Genomic DNA, 16839 nt, shown 5'->3' on the forward strand with positions numbered 1-16839 from the left:
CAAGCGGGGCTCTGTACACTGAGGACAAGCAGAGCTCTGTACACTGAGGACAAGCAGGGCTCTGTACACTGAGGACAAGCAGGGCTCTGTACACTGAGGACAAGCAGGGCTCTGTACACTGAGGACAAGCAGGACTCTGTACACTGAGGACAAGCAGGGCTCCGTACACAGAGGATATGCAGGGCCCTGTACACTGAGGACAAGCAGGGCTCTGTACACTGAGGACAAGCAGGGTTCTGTACCTCAGTGTACAGAGTGGACAGCGGTCCCTCTTCCTGTCCAGGCCTTCAGTTGACGGTCGAATGGACCAGCCGGTCAGTCCGCCCCTGAACACAGGACAAGAGTAACAAAAGCCTTTTAGTTTTAAGAGGAAGGAAGTAGGAAATATTATTATACATATTATCGCCATACTGTTACTGACCAAATCCAGTATACTGAGACCAATAGTACCATATATACTCGAGTATAAGCCGAGTTTTTCAGCACGATTTTTCGTGCTGAAAACACCCCCCTCGGCTTATACTCGAGTGAACTCTCCGCCCTCAGTGGTCTTCAACCTGCGGACCTCCAGATGTTTCAAAACTACAACTCCCAGCCAGCCCGGACAGCCATCGCCTGTCCGGGCATGCTGGGAGTTGTAGTTTTGAAACATCTGCCACTGCCTGGGCCTTCGTCATCATCCATCCCCCCCTCTCCCCCTTTAGTTTTGTACTCACCTCCGCTCGGCGGGACTTTCGGGTGAACTGGTCCGGGCCATCTGTGCTGCAGGACCATCCGGTGGGGAGGGTTAGTCATTCCGGGCTGTCCATCTTCACCTAGTGGGCCTCTTCTCCGCGCTTCGCGCCCGGCCCCGGAATAATGACGTTGCCTTGACGACGACACACAGGGACTTCATGAGCAACGTCCCTGTGCGTCGTCGTCAAGGCAACGTCATTACTCCGGGGCCGGGCGCGAAGCGCGGAGAAGAGGCCCACCCGGTGAAGATGGACAACCCGGAATGACTATCCCTCCCACCGGACGGTCCTGCAGCACAGATGGCCCGGACCAGCTCACCCGAACGTCCCGCTGAGCGGAGGTGAGTACAAAACTAAAGGGGGGAGGGGGGGCTGGATGATGACGAAGGCCCGGGCAGTGGTCTTCAACCTGCGGACCTCCAGATGTTTCAAAACTACAACTCCCCACATGCCTGGACAGCCGATGGCTGTCCGGGCATGCTGGGAGTTATAGTTTTGGAACATCTGGAGGTCCGCAGGTTGAAGACCACTGTTAAATCAGACATTGACAAGCGGTGATGATGAAGGGGGTGGTGTGGGATGATGACAGGGTAATGATGAAGGGGGGGATGATGAAGGGGGATGATGACAGGGTAATGATGAAGGGGGGATGATGAAGGGGGGATGATGAAGGGGGGATGATGAGGGGGGGATGATGACAGGGTAATGATGAAGGGGGGGGATGATGACAGGGTAATGATGAAGGGGGGATGATGACAGGTGATGATGATGATGAGGATGTTAATGACGGGGGTCTGGATGATGACAGGGGGATGATGTATTTCCCACCCTAGGCATATAGTCGAGTCAATAACTTTTCCTGGGTTTTTGGAGTGAAATTAGGGGCCTCGGCTTATATTCGGGTCGGCTTATACTCGAGTATATATGGTACCAATAAAACCAGTACACAAGGAGGAATTTTATGACATACATATTACCATTATACTTTTACTGACCAAATCCTGTATACTGAGACAACTAAAAAAAAAAAAAGTGAGAAAACTACCACCATACCATTACCATTACCACCATTATCACACAGTGATTGAAATTAAACCACTGAACATAGACCATTATCCCCCATACAAAGCCCATATAGTGATGACCTCGACTCTACACAGGCTCTGCATACCCTATGAGTGATTACAGTGCAGTTACATCTACTTACTCACAGGGGGTTTCTTCTTGGAGTCACTATTTCCTTTCCTTTTCTAGCTGTTTCAGACTGTTATCAAGTCTTCTTACTAACATAATTGGTCTTCACAGAATCTGCCAGACAACAAACATATTAGGCTCTGCACTTTTTCAGCACATTTCCCGCCTGTTCCCTACCCTAAGTGCCCCAAAAAATGCCCCCTTTGGTGCCCTGAATAGTATAAGGAAGTAGTTAAGTGTGTTTGGGGAAAGGGTAGGGGGATAAGGTGGTGGTGGGTAGGTTATTTCCCCTCTCCTATTATGTAGTGGCCCCAGTAGGTAGGTAGGTATGTAGGAAATCCCCCTAGAAGGTAGACACCCCCAGAAGGTGGATAATTCCCCTAGTAGGTAATGCCCACAGTAATGCTCGCAGGTAGGTATTGTCCTAGTAGGTAGGCAGTAGGTCATGCCCCCAGTAGGTATGTAAAAGGTAATGCCCCCAGGTTATGCCCCTAGTAGATAGTACCATCAGTAGGTAGTGCCCCTAGTAAATAGTGCCCTCAATACATAGTGCCCCCAGGTAAGTCATGCCTCCAATAGGAAGTTCTCCCAGGTAGGTAATGCTCCCAGTAAATAGTGCCCTCCAGGTAGGTTATGCCCCTAGTAGGTAGTACAATCAGTAGGTAGTTCCCCCAGTATATAGTGTCCCCAATACATAGTGCCCCCAGGTAAGTCATGCCTCTAATAGGAAGTTCTCCCACGTAGGTAATGCCCACGAGTAGGTATTGCCTCCAGTAGATAGTAGCCCCTGTGCTGATTGTAAAGGGCCCACATCCCATCCCAGCATCAAATGAGTAGGGGCACGGGGAGGGGTGTTACGTGGGAGACCTGGGGTAAGGGTCTGGCAGCAAGATAGATAATGAGAAAGATAGATGATAGATAAATCGATAGAAAAGTGTCTCCCAAATAGGATGCCTCCAGCTGTTGCAAAACTACAACTCCCTGCATGACCACACAGCCAAAGGCAACCTAGGAGTTGTAGTTTTGCAACAGCTGGAGCCACCCTGGTTGAGAAACAATGAGATTAAGGTAAAGAGGCACTGTCTCATTGTTTCTTAACCAGGGTGCCTCCAGCTGTTGCATGAGATAGTGCTTATTTACCTCCCACTAATCCCTAAATTGCAACCTGCCCCCCCCTTCCCCCCAGAAAGTTACTTACTTTGATGGGCAGGATCCAGCTGTGGGTCTAAGGGTTCGGCAGTGCCCGACCGTCATTCCGCCCCTGGGAGCAGGAGACCACTTTAAAGCGCAACTGTCACCACCGTACAGGTACGGAGGTGCAGTTACCATTGCATAGAGAAGAATGTGCAGTAAATGCGGGTGCTTTTACTCACATTTGCCGCGGTATGTAAAGGAGAATTCTTACTTTATTCTGATGCCGGGCCACAGTCGGATGGGCTGGCCGACTCCCGCAGCGGCACGCCCCCTCTCCACCTCCTCTCTGCTCTTAGCATGGAGCACTGCACGTCAATCTTGCTGATTCTGCATGATTGACGTGCAGTGCGCCATGCTAAGAGCAGAGAGGAGGTAGAGAGGGGGCGTGCCGCTGCGGGTGTCGGCCGGCCCATCCGACTGTGGCCCTGCATCAGAATAAAGTAAGAATTCTCCTTTACAGACCACAGCGAATGTGAGTAAAAGCACCCGCATTTACTGCACATTCTTCTCTATGCAATGGTAACTGCACCTCCGTACCTGCACGGTGGTTACAGTTGCGCTTTAAACAACGTTCTCTTGTTTCTGTGCTTGGGCTACTGCAGGAAGGTACACTGGCCCCTTACTGGGGTACTGGCTGTACCCCCCTGACGGCGGCCTTGGTCTAGAGAACAGAGCCTAAAATGTGTAGAGATTTGAGATAAAACATTCATTGTATTGTACCTTGAGGCAATGCTGATATAATGTATCCATCAGAAATGATAGCACAGTTGGGTCTGAATAATTCTGTAAACTATGTCTATGAGAGGAGGAGATGGACTGAACCATCAGAACTAAAATTACTCATCCAAACTCTCCGGATAACTGAGGTGAAGACTAAAGTAAATGAGAATAAAGCGTCCATTTCCTATAGAGTTCCTCCTATATTATCTGCCTGTGTATAAGATCCCTTAGTCTTCCTCAGCAGTATGATTCTACAGCAAACATGATGAATGGATTATTTATTTTTCCGGTAAATATTTCAGCAAATCTCATTTATGGTTATTTTTATTTTTAGGTCCAGAAGGAGAAGTCAGGTAAATAAATCTATTTTCTATTCGTATAACCTGTCTGAAAACCCCATTGTTATACCAAAAACATCCAGACATTGGCTAGTTAATACCCAAAATATGGCAGCAGCTCATTAAAAACAAATAATTGTCATCTATTATATCTTCCACTGCTCCAGCGCCAATGTCTTACATATGAGGCAGCAGTGATGTCCTGACTGGCAAAATCCCTGCTTCCATGTAAGCAGCCTGGAGCGGTGGAGGAGTCAGCAGGTATGGCGGCCTCTCTGCTCCCTCCTCCATGCTGCCCCCACTTGATGTGGCTGAATAGGAGGTCCCTTGTTTGTATTGCGTGTCATACTGGCAAAAACTTAAAATTGGGTTATCTTATTTATCCACCTACAGAGCCGTACAAGGGATTGTGTTTTGTGAGGCTAATTGTACTTTCTAATAACACCTTTCATTTTACTATAAAATCCACAGCAAAACCAAATAATTATTTGTAGATTTCTATTTGTAAATTAAAAAGAAAATGTAGCAACTTTTTGGGGGCTTTGGTTTTTATGTAGTGCCTTTTGGTAAAACGGACATGTTCTCTTTATTTTGTGGGTCAATATGATTGAAATGATAACTAAATGATAGTTTTTCTATTCTTGCACTACCGTATTTTAAAAAATGTAAATTTTGTATTTAATTTAACAAAAAATTTATTATATTTTCATGTAAATGGGAATGTACGAGGGATAATTTTTTATGCCATGAACACAAGTTTTTATTGGAACAATTTTTCTGAAACCTAATGTGTCCAAAAATCTGCGTTTTTGGCACTTTGTATTTTTAAACATTTACACTGTTCATCGTCCGGGATCATAAACATTACATTTTAATACTTCAGATAATTCTGCATACGGCGATACCAAATGTGTTAATGTTTATTTTTTTAATTTTTTTAATGAAAATAGCAGGGTGATGTCAATTTTGATTGGGGAAGAGGGTTTTATATAATTTAAAAAAACATTTTTTGTATTTTTTATTTTACACTTTTTAGGTCTCCACTGTAAATGTAATTATAATATTGAATTTACTGTACAATGCTCTGCCTATTGCATAGCACTGTACAGTGTGATCTGAGCTCCACTGATGCACTGGAGTGACGGGGAGGATGGCCAATAGGTTGCATCGTCAGACAACCCGTTTACTTTATCTACAAAAGGTTGCATTTGTGGTAGAGAGTGATTGAAGACAATTTTACCGTCTTTCATTGGCTCCAATGCCCTTGGAAACTAAGGGTGTGAATCGCCAAGAATTTGGCGATTCGATATATCCCGATATATCGCGATACCGTCTAGGTGACGATACATCGCGATATATCCCGATACATCGCCCACCTGGGAGCATTCATAGATCCCAATAGACGCCGCTGTCAGCTTTGACAGCGGCGATCTAGTACTCCGGTGCTCACTTTTCTCATTTTATCCCGTCCGGGCTGAAAAATAAAAGAAAACGCACTTTATCTTACCTGCCAACGAGCCCCCGGAGCTCCGGTACAGGTGTTGGGTCCCCGGGCTGTATTCTTCTTACTTCATGTTAGCGTGGCACATCACATGGAGCTTCAGCCTATCACCAGCAGAGGCGGGACATCGCTGCAGCCAGTGATAGGCTGAAGCTCCGTGTGACGTGCCGGGCTAACAGGAAGTAAGAAGAATACAGCCCGGGGACCGAACACCTGTACCGGAGCTCCGGGGGCTCGTTGGCAGGTAAGATAAAGTGCGTTTTCTTTTATTTTGCATAACATGAGAAAAGTGTGCACCGGAGTACTCCTTTAATAGCAAGCCGCGGCTATGCTGGCTATTAGCGGCGGCCCCCGGCTACTGAAATCAGCCGGGGGTCGCATAGTACGGAGCGGGCACGAGTCGGAGCCCGCTCCATACACCCAGAGCGACGCCGTGTCAGATCCGGCCTGCCCGGCTCCACAAATGTGGAACTTTTATCTCCTGATGCCCAGGACATGCTGTTCCAGGCGTCAGGAGATAAAAATTCCACATCCCTAAAAGAATCGATTCAAAAATATTTTGAATCGATTCAGTATCGGCAAATGAAAAAATTGCGATTATCGCGAGAATCGATTTTTTCTTACATCCCTATTGGAAACCCTCCATGTAGAACTCTAATAACTTCTGGCATTCATATATTTGTTAGATAATATGTGTTTCATGTACAATAGGGAGGAGACACCAGAAGAGGAAGAGGAGAAAGAGGAGATGGGGTGGATGGAAACGTAAGTAAAGAGATTCAGTATGTAAATATAAAGATTACAGATCACACAATGATGGAAAAGCCTCATTATCCCTGATGACTAGAAATGAAGATAGAAATAATGATATAACCAGTCTGCACATACTATATATCTGCCCTCATAGATGCCTTTCAGTGGGCGCCACCCATGTGGTATCATTTACTATAGAGAAATGGCATAATGGTGTTTTATGGGATACATGAGAGGAAGGGACTTTTTAAAGAGTCCCAGGAAAAATGAATACAAATGGTAGGTTTGTATTATGGAAAATTTAGAATGATATGATCTATTATTATTATTATTATTATGTTTACTTCCTGTAAGGATGTGTTCACAGGGATCTCAGATATAGTGCATACAAAATAGTTGCTAACAACAAACGTTCAGACACCTTTTTAAAATATTTTTGGCCTGTACTACGAACAGACACTAATGTTAGATCTATTGGATCCCATTCACTGGGATAAGCTGCAGTACAAGGCTCATCCATTCCTATGAATAGATAAACTAAATATGTGCCAGAGGTACCTACTTTACCTTGTATTTTATGAGACATCTATACAGAGTTAATTATGCATTTCAACTTTGTATCCCTGAAGTATGTTTGTTGATGTGAGCTTGTTTCTTTTTTCTTTTTTGTAATCTTTAGGATAACATCTTTCTTCTGTTGCTGTTTCTATTACAAATAGTGAGTATACGATATTCATTCTGATAAATGTCCCCTTTACTTCCCTTAAAGGGGTACTCCCGTGGAAACTTTAATTTTTTTAAATCAACTGGTTCCAGAAAGCTTAACAGATTTATAAATCACTTCTATTAACAATCTTAATCCTTCCAGTACTTTTTAGGGGCTCTATACTAAAGAGAAGAACAAAAAAGAAATGCATTTCCTGTGATGTCCTGACCACAGTGCTCTCTGCTGACCTCTGCTGTCCATTTTAGGAACTGCCCAGGGCAGCATATGTTTGCTATGGGGATTTTCTCCTGTTCTGGACAGTTCCTAAAATGGACTGCAGAGGTCAGCAGAGAGCACTGTGGCCAGGACATCACAGGAAATGCATTTCTTTTTTGGATTTCTCTTTAGTATACAGCCCCTAAAAAGTACTGGAATGATTAAGATTTTTTTTATAGAAGTGATTTACAAATCTGTTTAACTTTCTGGCACCAGTTGATTAAAAAAAAAAAAAAAAAACAAGAAAGAAAAAACGGTTTTCACGGGAGTACCCCTTTAACCCCTTAACCCCTTAAGGACCAGGCCCATTTTGGCCTTAAAGGGGTATCCCAGACAAAAACTTTTTTTTATATATCAACTGGCTCCGGAAAGTTAAACAGATTTGTAAATTACTTCTATTAAAAAATCTTAATCCTTCCAATAGTTATTAGCTTCTGAAGTTTTCTGTCTAACTGCTCAATGATGATGTCACATCCCGGGAGCTGTGCATGGTGGGAGAATATCCCCATAGAAGCTGGACAGCTCCCGGGACTTGAGTCATCAGAAAGCAGTTAGACAGAAAACAGCAACTCAATCCTTCCAATAGTTATTAGCTTCTGAAGTTAAGATTTTTTAATAGAAGTAATTTACAAATCTGTTTAACTTTCCGGAACCAGTTGATATATAAAAAAAAAGGTTTGGCCTGGAATACCCCTTTAAGGACCAGACCAATTTTATTTTTGCATTTTCGTTTTTCGTCCTCGCTTTCTAAAAATCATAACTCTCTAATATTTCCATCCACTGACCCATATGAGGGCTTTGTTTTTTGTCTCACCAATTGTACTTTGTAATTACATCACTTATTTTACCATAAAATGTATGGCGCAACCAAACAAATATTATTTATTTGGGAAATTGAAAAGAAAACCGCAATTTAGCAAATTTTTGAAGGTTTTGTTTCCACGCTGTACACTTTCCGGTAAAATTTACATGTATTCTTTATTCTGTGGGTCAATACGATTAAAATGATACCCATGATTATATTCTTTTCTATAATTGTACCGCTTAAAAAAAATCTCAAACCATTTTAACAAAATTAGTATGCTTGAAATTGCCCTATTTTGACTACCTATAACTTTCAAATTTTTCCGTATATGGGGCGATATGAGGGCTCATTTTTTGCGCCATGATCTGTAGTTTTTATCAGTATCACTTTTGCTTAGGTTTTACTTTTTATAAATTTTTTATAAATTTTTTTTGGAATAAAATGTGACAAAAAAAGCAGCAACTTTTTAAATTTTTTTACGTTTACACCGTTCACCGTACAGGATGACTAACAATATATTTTAATATTTCAGACTTTTACTCACTCGGCGATACCAAATATGTGTATTAATTATTTTTTTACGCTTTTTTGGGGGTAAAATGGGAAAAATGGATGTTTTACTTTTTTATTGGGGGAGTGGATTTTTCACATTTTTTTACTTTTTTATTTTACATTTTTTTACTTTTTATTTTTTTTTATTTTACACTTTTTATGTCCCCATAGGGGAAATCAGTTGATTGCTAATACTGTGCAGTGCTATGTATAGGACACAGCACTGCTCAGTATTATCGGTGATCTTCTGCTCTGGTCTACTCGATCTCAGACCAGAGCAGAAGACCCCGGGAGACGGCCGGAGCCAGGTGAGGGGACCTCCGGCCGCCATGCTGGATGATCGGATCCCCGCGGCACACATTTCCGTGTGGAAATGTCCAAGTTACAAAAATATATCATTAATTAAACCGCACGGTCAATGGCGTACGTGCAAAAAAATTCCAAAGTCCAAAATAACGTATTTTTGGTCATTTTTTATATCATGAAAAAATGAATAAAAAGCGATCAAAAAGTCCGATCAATGCAAAAATGGTACCGCTAAAAACTTCAGATCACGGCTCAAAAAATGAGCCCTCAAACCACCCCGTACGGGAATTTTTTTTTTAAGTTATAGGGGGTCAGAAGATGACAATTGTAATCATATACATTTTCCTGCATGCAGTTATGATTTTTTCCAGAAGTACGACAAAGTCAAACCTCTATAAGTAGGGTATCAATTTAATCGTGTGGACCTATAGAATAAAGATAAGGTGTAATTTTTACCGAAAAATGTACTGCGTAGAACCGGAAGCCCCCAAAAGTTACAAAATTGTGTTTTTTCTTCAATTTTGTCGCACAATTTTTTTTCCCGGCCTGGTAGTGCGTGTGGGACATGGCGAGGCAAAGCTCTCGCAGGCTTCAGTGAGGTTGCACAATTTTAGGACAATTTTAGGCATACTAATTTTAAAGTAGTACTAATACTACTGTACTACTTTTAAAAGTACAATAATAAAAAAAAGCTATATAATTTGGGCATCACTTTAATCTACAGAATGAAAAAAAGTGTCATGTTTACCATAAAGTGCACTTTCTAAACAAACAATCCCCCCAAAAGTTGGTTTCCTTATCAATTTCCCCCCACAAATAATAATTTTCTGATTACATTATAAATGTTATGGTAAAATGAAGGGCGTTATTCTATAGCAGGATTGGTCACACATAAAACAAGCCCTCATATGGGTCTGTGGATGTAAAACCAAAAGAGTTATGGCTCTACGCAGGTGAGGAGAAAAAAACGAAAATGCCAAGGCCAAAATGGGCTGTGTCCTTAAGTGTTTAATGTGTACCTGTATGTTCAGCAAACTTCTGACATGTCATAGAGACCTAGAAGGCAAATTCCACAACCAATCCACAAAACAGACACAAAATCCGTAGACTTATGACGACTTAAAGTTTTATACAATTTTCATCATGAACAATGAATCCGATCATGTCTTCTGGGTGAAGTCAGCAGATATTCATGTGCGGCACATTACAGATTCCTTCACTCCCCATGGAGCCTTAGAGTTCCAGCCGTCTAGTTTGCAGATCACTGCGAACTGAGTGTAAGATCTCGCGTCTGTACTAGTGTTGCTCACGAATATTCGCAATTCGAATATTATTCGCGAATATCGCATATTCGCGAATTCGCGAATTTCGCGAATATAGCGCTATATATTCGTAATTACGAATATTCGTTTTTTTTTTTTTTTTTTTTTTTTTTCACAGTACACATCACAGTGATCATCCCTCTCTGCTTCCAGCTTGTGTGGTGTAAAGAAGGCTCTAATACTACTGTGTGAGACTGGCGTGCGAAAATTCGCATATGCGGAAATTAGCACATGCGAAAATTAGCACATGCGAAAATTAGCACATGCGAATTTTCACATATGCGAATTTTCGCGTATGTTAATTTTGTATATGCTAATATGCACATATGATAGTTTTCGCATACGCGAATGTTCGCATATGCGAAAATAAAACGGGAATATAACGAATATGCGAATATTCGCGAATATATGACGAATATTCGTCCATATATTCGCGAATATTCGCGAATTCGAATATGGCCTATGCCGCTCAACACTAGTCTGTACTAATAATTTGTATAGAGTTAGTATAAAATCTAACAGTACTATACAAAAAACAATCAGAGCAGTATAGTCTTATAGTAATACATTAAAATGACATGATTCATTTATACAATGAGGGTATAGAGAGTTAAAGGAGTACTCCGGCGCTAAGACATCTTATCCCCTATCCAAAGAATAGGGGATAAGATGCCTGATCGCTGGGGTCCCGCCGCTGGGGACCCCTGTGATCTTGCACGCAGCACCCCGTTATAAACAGTCTCCGGAGCATGTTCGCTCCGGGTCTGATTACTGCCGATCATGGGGGCCGGAGCAATGTGACGTCACGGCCCCGCCCCCGTGTGATTTCACGCTCCGCCCCCTCAATGCAAGCCTATGGGAGGGGGTGTGACAAATGTTGTAACTAGACGGATGGATCTATGAGTCTCCATGCGGAGTGAAGGAATTCGTGATGTGCCGCACATGAATATCTGCCGACTTCACCCGGGTGTTTCTTTACTTATGTACAAGACATGATTGGATTTATTGTTCATGATGAAAATTGTATAAAATGAAAATTGTCATCATAAGCCTACGGATTTTGTGTCTATTTTGTGGACGTATTTGCTTTAAATGTTCACCTGAAGAATGGTGGTGCATTCTTCAGCTCGATCTACTCGCCGAACACATTGCAGCCTGTTGGGGCTACAATGTCCGCGTGGTCCTAGCGCCGACAGATTCAGTTGGTGCTGGCTGCACTCAGAGTCTCTAGATGGAATTTTTCCGTGTGGAGATTCCGCAGTGTGAACCTAGCCTAAGTCATCATAAGCCTATGGATTTTGTGTCTGTTTTGTGGACGTACTACTGTCTGGGGTTAATTGAAGCCTCCAGCTGACACATTGTTATCCAACACCCATGGTGAGAGACTTCTTTCTCCCGTCTCAGACATTGGCCTTCATTTACTAAGAGTGAAGTGTAGTTTTCTTTGTGTTTTTTTTTCCCCCAACAGACATTTTTCTTCAGTATTTATTAAGGTTTCCCTACATTTTGCACTTTTCCCATTCGTGTTTTTTTTTTACAACTGCTTTGAGCTGTAGGGTTTTCCAGATCTCAAATCCACCTCATTTTGGTGAAAACATTAGTAAATATGTTGGGATTTTTTTAATGGGAACACGCCCCCTTTTCGACAGCCACAGCCCTTTTCCAGAGGCCACACATGTTTTTCAGGTTTTCTAAGTAAAATAGAGAGTTGGTTGCTTTTTTTTTTTTTGTGTGTGCAAATTCTGGTACAGAAACAATTTGTGGTGCAATGCGACACAATTTGACGCACAACCCGACCAAACAGGTCAGGTTACAATAGTAAATCAGGGCCATTGTCTTGGTTCTGATAATTATATTTTCTCCAAGAGAAGCGGAGAGTTCAAGTAGAATTTGGACAAAAAATATATAAAATGTCCTTTGAAGCCATTTTGATAACTACAAAGTCGCAGATTTGTTTGCTTTCTCAGAGACGGTGATCGGAGCAGTATTTTACAGGTGGCAGGAACGTCAGATCTGAACTTGAGCGAAACATCCAGGTGATTTGCGCAAGGAAACCAAATAAGCTGATGAAAAAAGAGGCCAGCATAGTCCTGCACGCTTCGACTCTTACAGAATATTTAAAAGTTCAGAGGATCCCACAAGAATTGAGAAGTCAGGTCTTACCTGTTCTATTGCAGAACAACACTGATTATCTGCAAAAATGGCAGGCGTTATGTAAAGGACACTCACTGGATGTGATGTATCTTACGGTAACACTGGCAAGTGGCTGTAAAGGATATAAAGAAAGAGATTGCCATACATAATGAGGATTAAAAAAAAACAGGAACCGCAGAGGCTGTTGAAAAAACGCCCCAAGAATTGAGGGTTGACATAAAGAAACTGCGCACATCCATCTTGCAGGTCAAACTTTCTAACTGTAAAAGGAACACTAAGGACTATCTCCTGGATGGTGTCTACTCATGGACAGATGAAAGGAGACAGATCCGTCACAAGCGGAGAGAACAATGAGTTTGATGCCTTGGAGTACGCTTCTGCTGACCCTGAAAGGAGCCGTAATGTAAAGGTGTCTGAAAGATCTAGTCAGGATTTTTTGGATACACGTCCAATGAATCCCAAAAAGAAAAAAGAAACAAAGTAAGTGGAGAAGAGGGAGCGCAGACCAGAGCATGAGGACGTGACAAGCATCAAAAGCTGGTGAGTTGTTACTCAGTATCTCCTCTGTTGAACTCTCTGACATACATAGGAAGGTGATTGATAAAGGATTAGGTTTTGTGCCATCGTAAGAGTTTGATACATTTGACTTTACAGTGGACTTTTACAAATGTTGTATTTTTATTATATTAATTGGAGTAAAAAAAGTTAATGTGAGGAGTATTAATGCCAGATTAAGGAAGAAGAGTAATTTTGATCCTTGTGGGAACAGTGCCCTATTGGATAGCTTCCAGCAAGTGGTAATAAGGGAAGTCACTAATGAATGGGAGAATAGGAAGTACAGAATGAGATCTAAAATACAGAAAACTGAAAGAGAGGCCTTAAAAGAGCTAAAGAATGATGAGAGAATCATTATAAAAAAAAGGCAGATAAGGGTAGGGCTACTGTTGTTCTTGGTATAGAGATGTATGTGCATGAAGCCTATAGTGAATTGGAGGATTTCAATGTATATCAAATTAAAAGGTGATCCCACACATGAAATAAAAAGGTTAATTGATTTAATGTTAGAAGAAGCTTACACAGAGGGGATTATTGAAATAAATGAGAAGATAGCACTTACCAGTGACAATCCTCGGGTCCCAGTGATGTACTTTGGCAATATATGTGGATAGCTACTTACAGAAAATAGTGGCTAGTCTTCCCAATTGCCTTAGAGGCACTAATGAGTTTTTAGATCCTATAGCAGACATTGAAACCACTGAGGAATCATTGTTATGTACTTTGGATATCAAAAGCCTGTATACCAACATCTCCACACAATAGGGGAGTATAAAAAAAAGGTTTAGGTTTACTGATGAGTATGCTAGAATATGTGCTGTCCTAATGTTATTTCAGATTTAAGGAGGAATTTTTCTTACAGACGCAGAGGACTTCCATGGGGTTCCATGTAGCCCCAAATCTTGCAAACATTATCATGATCAATTGTAATGGTAAATTCATCCATACTGATCCATTGAGTGAAAATTGGGGCTATGGGTCTGTTATGTGGATGATGTGTGTGTCCACTGGACAGATACACAGCCACAATTAATGGAATTTGTTAAAGGGGTACTCCAGTGGAAAATGTTAGTTTTTCTTTTTTTCAAATCAGCTGGTTCCAGAAAGTTAAACAGATTTGTAAATTACTTCTATAAAAAAAATCTTATTACTTTCAGAACATATAAGCTGCTGTATGCTCCAGAGGAAGTTCAGTTCTTGGTTGTTGTTCTTTTCAGTCTGACCACAGTGCTTTCTGCTGACACCTCTGTCCATGTCAGAACTGTCCAATGTAGTAGAGGTTTCCTATGGAGATTTGCTCCTTCTTTGGACAGTTCCTATCATTGACAGAGGAGTCAGCAGAGAGCATTGTGGTCAGACTGAAAAGAACAACTCAACTTCCTCTGGAGCATACAGCAGCTGATAAGTACTGGAAGGATTAAGATTTTTTTTTAAATAGAAGTAATTTACAAATATGTTTAACTTTCTGGCACCAGTTGATTTAAAAAAAAGTACCCCTTTAAGAATCTTCATGATTGTCATCCCCTAATCGAATTAACCTGCGACTTTGATAAACAGTATACATTACCTTGATGTACAGGTTCCAAAACACAAGAATGGTCACTTAGATACCACACTTTATGTCAAACAGACAGATGAATATAATATGCTGTTAAGAAGTAGTAGACATGCCCCTCCGGTGTTTAGAGGTATCCCAAAAGGGCAGCTTGTAAGAGCTAAGAGAATTTGTAATACTGATGAAGAATACCATAAAAATAAATATATGCTAGTGCAAAAATGCATGAAAAAAAGGTATGACAAAAAGATATTGAAGAAATAGCAAAGGGGGTTAATAAAATACCAAGTGAAGATCTTAGGAATAGAAAAAAGAAAAAGAAGAATAGAGAGGAGGGATTTTATTTCTTCTCGGCGTATGATGGTCATTCCAGGTTGATAAGAAAGACTGTTAACAAATATTGGAATATATTAAAATCTGATGAGAAATATAGCTAACTTTTTCAGCAGCATCCAAGATATGTATACCGGAAGGGGAAATCAATTGCCAATTATTTAGTTAGAACTGATTTGAAAAAGATAAAAAGACAAACTTTTTTAAAGGAAAGCAAGTGTGTTTCCTATAAAAGGGTGGTTCACCTGTGATAGCAAACAAATGGTTCACCTTCTAAAATGCCCCTGCAGCAAGGTATATGTGGGACAGACAGCGAGAGCCATAAAAATCAGATTAAATGAACGTAAGAGCGATATTAGGACATATGAAAGGAGAAAATTGGAAGGAAAAATGGAGGGACTAGAGGACAGGTTTGGTGAAACCAGTCTAGTGAGGCACTTTATTGAGAATAGGTACCAGATTAATAAACTAAGGTGGATGATACTAGAGGAGATTCAAGGCAGCAATACAGCACAGGTAAAGAAAAGACTCCTACAATGGGAGGTCTTTTTGTGCCTAACTCTATACACCCTCATGGCAGCATAGGGGTAACTATTACAGATGTTACTTGTCAAGGATACCAAGGAAAATTGTTTGCCAAAGGAATATTATCAAGAAGAAGAAATTCACTGTTATACTGGTCACAGATTGCAGCATTTGCCTGTGTTTTGTCTTACTTAGTAACACAATAAATCATCATTTGGGAAAATGTTCTTCTTGATATTACACCCTCATGGTATAAAAAAATCGTGTAATTTCAATGTATTTTTATAAGACTATACTGCTCTATAGTACTGTTGGGTTTTATACTAATTCTATACAATTTTTTATTACAGACGTGAGATCTTACGATACTTGTTTGTTTATTTAATATGGTGTTGGGTGCACTAATGCCATGCTTGACAATGGGGGCGGTGGCTCCAGAAATGTTGCCGAACACTCAGTCCACAGTGATCTGCAAACTAGACGGCTGGATCTAGGAGGCTCCGTGCAGAGTAAAGGAATCCGTGATGTGACTTCACCTGGGTCATTCTTTGTTTATGTACAAGACATGATTGGATTTATTGTTCATGATGAAAATTGAATAAAACGTTGTCATCATCAGCCTACAGATTTTGTGTCTGTTTTGTGGACGTATTACTGCCTGGGGTTAATTGGAGCATCAAGCTTACACAATGTTATCCTACACCTATACTGAGAGACTTCTTTTTCTTGTCTCACACATTGTCTTGGTTCTAAAAATTCCATTATCAGGGAATGGATGCACGGATTAAATCAGACTGACTCTCTTCCAGCAGATTAAGTAGAAAAAGTGTGGTACCGGGTGGTGTAGGGAAATACATTATCACATCGTGTCGCCAGGACACCGTTAGCCTATAAACGGTCTGAGGTTGAAGACAGCTTCTCCTGGGCCAGACATGGGGAGTAATGGAACACAACAATGTCAGGTTACGGATAACTGTCTTTACTGAACAGGGTGCAGATGTTGATACACAGACAGTATGGCGCAGAGTGGAGAGGATGCAGCGTAACCTCTTGGAAGCCCTGTTGCCTTGCTGGGACTTGTGGTGCTTTCACCCAATAGATTGATAGTTACTTGAGAAAGGATTGAAGATTGATCCAGGTAGCTAGGGTTCTGTCAAGGTTCTGTAGCTTTTTCCGCCAGGGCGTGAACTTCCACCGTGCGGGTGATCCTTGCAGAATGACTGGATAAGATAGATTTGTTCAGGGCCTTCCCTTAGAGCTTCTCCACACACCTCACACTTTTACCACACTTGAGCTCAGCAAGGGTGTGACAGTGC

The 16839-nt window shown here is 41.4% G+C and overlaps 1 long non-coding RNA gene across 2 annotated transcripts in view; it reads left to right on the forward strand.

Moving 5' to 3' along the window:
- Nucleotides 1–16137, forward strand: part of LOC130281774 (uncharacterized) — a 28091-nt gene extending 11954 nt beyond the window's left edge. For both annotated transcript variants that reach the window (XR_008846103.1, XR_008846104.1), the window contains 5 exons: nt 4177–4195; nt 6393–6446; nt 7114–7152; nt 12369–13095; nt 15874–16137. This is a non-coding gene — a long non-coding RNA (uncharacterized LOC130281774). The remainder of the gene's footprint in view (nt 1–4176; nt 4196–6392; nt 6447–7113; nt 7153–12368; nt 13096–15873) is intronic.
- The last annotated feature ends 702 nt before the right edge of the window (nt 16138–16839 follow it).

Source organism: Hyla sarda, chromosome 7 (assembly GCF_029499605.1).
Source record: "Hyla sarda isolate aHylSar1 chromosome 7, aHylSar1.hap1, whole genome shotgun sequence".
Lineage (NCBI taxonomy): Eukaryota > Metazoa > Chordata > Amphibia > Anura > Hylidae > Hyla > Hyla sarda.